Below are 4,531 nucleotides of genomic sequence, written 5' to 3'. Positions count from 1 at the left end.
TCCAGAATGTGTTTCAGTCTCACCTTTGCTACCAGCAGGGTTGAAGAGGAAAATGGAAAAATAAGATCCTAACAGCTGTTCGATGACCAGTTAGACTGACCATAATTGACCATAAATCACATCTGTTGATTTCCACCATCACTATACAGAATCCAATAATGTGGCTAAAACAGCTCATGTAAACTGAGGTAAATACGGTATGTCCCTATATTTTAGCGCCATGTTGCCATTGCTAGAGGGCAGCATTTCTCTTCTTTGTGCAAAGAGCTTTACTTTGTATTGTACTTTGTACTAATCTGATGTGTGGCGGTGATTATGAGGAGTTGGAGAGGGGGTGGGGTAGTAAGTCAACAACTGTGTCACTCCAAGCATCCTGAGAACAGATGTTGCTTCAGGAATTATCTGGTTTTAGGACTGATCAGTTGGGTTTACAGAGCTCAGCCTCTTCTCTGGATCCACACATAACCCCCAAACTCCCCCATCTGAGACAGCTGGATGTGCTTTTCACTGCGCTGCTCAGGAAAACTGTTCAACTATTGTTTGTTTCTTTGTGAAGCTTTACCAACCAGAAAGCATGATGACCGTCTGCTCTGTAGGTCAGCCTGCCATGGATGAACACCTTTACTGGCATTTGTATGTGGTAAAATGAAATTGGGAAACTACCACCAATGACCTCTTCATGCTACTGTCAGTTTCATCTCAACCCTACTCAACAGTAATATACTGAACAAATAGAATTTCAGCCGTAAGCAGTCAGCAAAACTTAGGTTATTTGGGAAAAACACAACTGAAATCTAATGTCAATCAATAATAACAGTCTTACAATAGTATATCTAACACAAATTAATGACAACCCTCCACACACAGCCTGTTGGCAAGTTCCATGATTTGATTGAAAATCACATTACATATTTTGCTTCCAAGGGAAGATTAATTAATTCACTTTACCACTAGAGGGTCCCTATCAGGTGAATAGTGAATCAACAAAAAAACAACACAGTTGTATTCTTAAGAGAACATCAGTGCAAATCACTGTGGCAAAACAAAGGATAAAAAAAACAATAAAAACGATTAAACATGGAAGTCCTCACTTCACCTAAAGGGATTGTCCGAGTGATGATCGTCTAATCACGTGATTTGGACTTTGAACCACAGGGCACAGAGTGTTTCTATAAGGTCAGAGGGGAAGGTGAAGGAGAAAACCGAGAAGACAGAGAGAAAGAGAGACAGTTACCAACAGACAGGAGAACTACACAGTTGCCATCTCCAGTGAAAAAAACCTTCTCTCAACATAGGAGGTGCCCTAAGACACAACTGAACAGATCAGATAGTAAAGTACAGATAGATACTTTTATTCCTCTCCAAGAAAAATTCCCAATCATGAACCAGTGACAACCCACTCAGGAGATTCTGACAACAGTGGAGGGGGACCCAAAACTCCCCTTTGTGTGAGTAAACAACACAAACTTAATATTGCACAACTCCCAACTAGTCAGTTCAAAACGGACGAAGCCTCACTGACGTGTGTCAAATGTCCAGTTGCCTACAATTCCCAGCAAGATGCCATGACCTGGATTATTGAGAACCTTCACATATATGTTGCTCCTGGTCAGTTCTTGTAGATTTACGATTGAAAAGTTCCAGGGGTTAGGAATAAGAACGCACACTCTCTTATCATTTCTGCCTTGTTTTCTGCTTTTTTTCTGCAGTGTTTTTTAAGCCTGGAGAGTTTTGCAGTCTTTTTAAATTCTGTGTTCATTGTGGTTGCACATGCTAAGACAAATTATTTGTCTGTGTATGCGTTCTTGACTTACACCAATTTCGATTTGTTCCATTTCTCAGTCTGTCTATAGGATTGTTTTCCTCAGAACGGGGCTGCAGCATGCAGCTCCTCCTCTGGTTTCCTCTTTGGCCTTACCTCCACAGCTGCTGGCCATCTGAAGAAATTTGCTCCAAAATGTTCCTATCATTCCAGTCATATGAAATATTGTTTTGTGTTATTCATGCCAGGTAACATGAAAATATAACTGAAAACCTGTCGGTTTTTCCTTATTTCAGAGGCGATGAACTCAGGTTTTTCACTGAATCTGGAATGAGCTCCAGTTCAAACCTCTTCGCGAATTTGCCACTTACAAGACATTAAAACTTATCCCTGACTCCCTGACTTTCCCTCTGCCTCTCTCCTCAGCTCAGCGTGTAGGTACCAGATGTTTGATGAACTGCAACAATTTATATTGAATATTTTTGTGTCTACTCCATCACGCAATAAAACATGCTGGTTAAGCAAAGAATGTAAACGCTGCAGTTTGAATATAGATTGTTGTCTGTTTCAATGTGGTAGCCCTGTGACTGACAGGGGATCAGTCCTCCTAAGAGTTCCTTTACAAGATGAGTAGTTAATGAAAAGATGTAAAGAAAGATTATTCTTTGAAAATAAGAATCAGATGGTTGGAAATAATTAAATATTGGAGTCAAAAAACCTTCCTTATTATTAGTCAGACAGAGAGAGAGAGAGAGAATGGATTCATCTTTTGAAATCAACTGACTTAAACATTGATTTTTTCCTGCTCACATGGCGTCCGGACACCATGTTCTGATAAACAGAGGTGTTTTCCTCATATGCAGAATAGACCAATCCTGTTATACACTGAGTTCTCGGCTTTCCTACTCATTAACAGAAATAAATCAGATTAGATCAAATCAGATCAAATTAATTAATCGATTTATTTATTAACTGGCTGATCAATATGAATGAGAAAAATACAATAATAATAATAATAATAATAACTTTAATTTATGTAGGGCTTAAAAGTGACTCAAACATGGATAGAAAATAACTGATCAAAATATCCCATTAGAATCTGATCAACTTAAAAATACTGGTTCTGAAGACATGATTCCCCATTCAATCACTGAGCCCACAAGTAATCAAAAAGAACTCAAACTTACCATCCACCATGTCTTCGCTGCAACATCATAACAGAGTTGCCACTTCACAGGGGTTTTGGCCTCACAGCAGACTCCTGGTGTAGCTTCCATGACAGCAGTACAGAACCATCAAAAGTCACACACCCATGGCTTCGGACGAAAAGAAGGAATTCTCAGCAATGCCAAGGGAATTAAAGAACCTTCTAGCAAGCTGTGGTGCTTCTCAGTATCTTCCACCTTTTGACTAGTTTTGTGGACCAATATGACTGAGTGACTTTTTTCTGTATAGGCTGCATTTTTTGCTATTTTACGAAGCAACTGATGAATAAATAAATTGTCAAAGAATTGATTAGGGCTGTTACCAACAGTCAAATTAAAGGTATTGTTTAGTGTCTGACAAGTTAAATCATGTATTCGAATTGTGTGGACAGTCCCTCCTGCTCCAAACATGACCAGGTCGCAGCTTTCGAGTCCATGTCCATATGCATGTTTGTCCCAGTTGTCCACTTCTATCAGTGATGTCTAAGGTCCTCCTGAATCAAATGAATTCAGTGGAATCATTTCTGACGTCAAATAGAAATAAACATCATGTGGATAGATTGAGCCAAACAATTCACATGATATTGCTAAGATCATTACCTCAGTGTCCTCTCATGATCCAGTCTTCAGTACATGCTTTATGCATATCCAGGTTTGCTCCTCTCACTGTGCGTCCATGTCCTCGCCACAACTCCACAGAGTGGGCTGTCACTGTGAGGAGATTAGGGATTGCAGCCACGGGCAAATGGACACACATCAATGGCTTCTTACCAGCTGTCTTAACATAAACACACACACACATACACACACACAGTTTGTAGTTTCATCAATTAAATAAGTTAAAGCAGTTCAGTCATGTTAGCAAGTGTTATACAGTGCTGTCCGATGTGCTCGGTACACGGTACATCTTCTTGATTGCTGTACTTAAGCACTGTTTGGATGTCTGTGAAGGTTCTCAGTCATCCAGGTCATGGTATCTTGCTGGGTTAAATAGTAGGCCTACGATTTAACCCAGCAAGACACTGTTTGGATATCTCTACTTTACTCATGTATTGTGTTTTACAGCAAGTTATGACAAGTTAAAACACCACTGCACCACTATTTGAAGGTCAAATACTGTGACTATTGTTTAACTCCATTAAATTTCTCGTTAGTAATGTTCTCATCACTCATAACTTAAATGATGTCCGTTTTGTGTAGCAGTCGTGCAGGGATTTTACCATTATGCAGTTCTGACACACACTCCAATTCGGGGGAAGGTGGCAGTGATGTAACTCACCTGAGGTTGAAGACAGGTCGCCAGCACCCTGTGCACCAATGGCCATACCTGGACAATCTTCAACAGTTAAATGTTTATTGTGTATGCTGAAAGAACCTCCCAGTGAACGTATGAAGCAAGAAAGCACGACTATGCTGCTTTGGAGGTTGGAGTCTTTTTCCGTTCTTTAGTAAAGTTCCATAGATTTCTAATGTTCTAAAAGCTTTTAATTCATAGCTGATCAGTGTCACAGCAGGTTAGTTCATGAGATTTGACACAGCTCAGCAATAATACAGTGCATTGACA

This window comes from Lampetra planeri, unplaced genomic scaffold, assembly GCF_965212315.1.
Source record: "Lampetra planeri unplaced genomic scaffold, kcLamPlan1.2.h2 scaffold_1142, whole genome shotgun sequence".
NCBI lineage: Eukaryota > Metazoa > Chordata > Hyperoartia > Petromyzontiformes > Petromyzontidae > Lampetra > Lampetra planeri.
Note: the sequence above shows the minus strand (reverse complement) of the source record.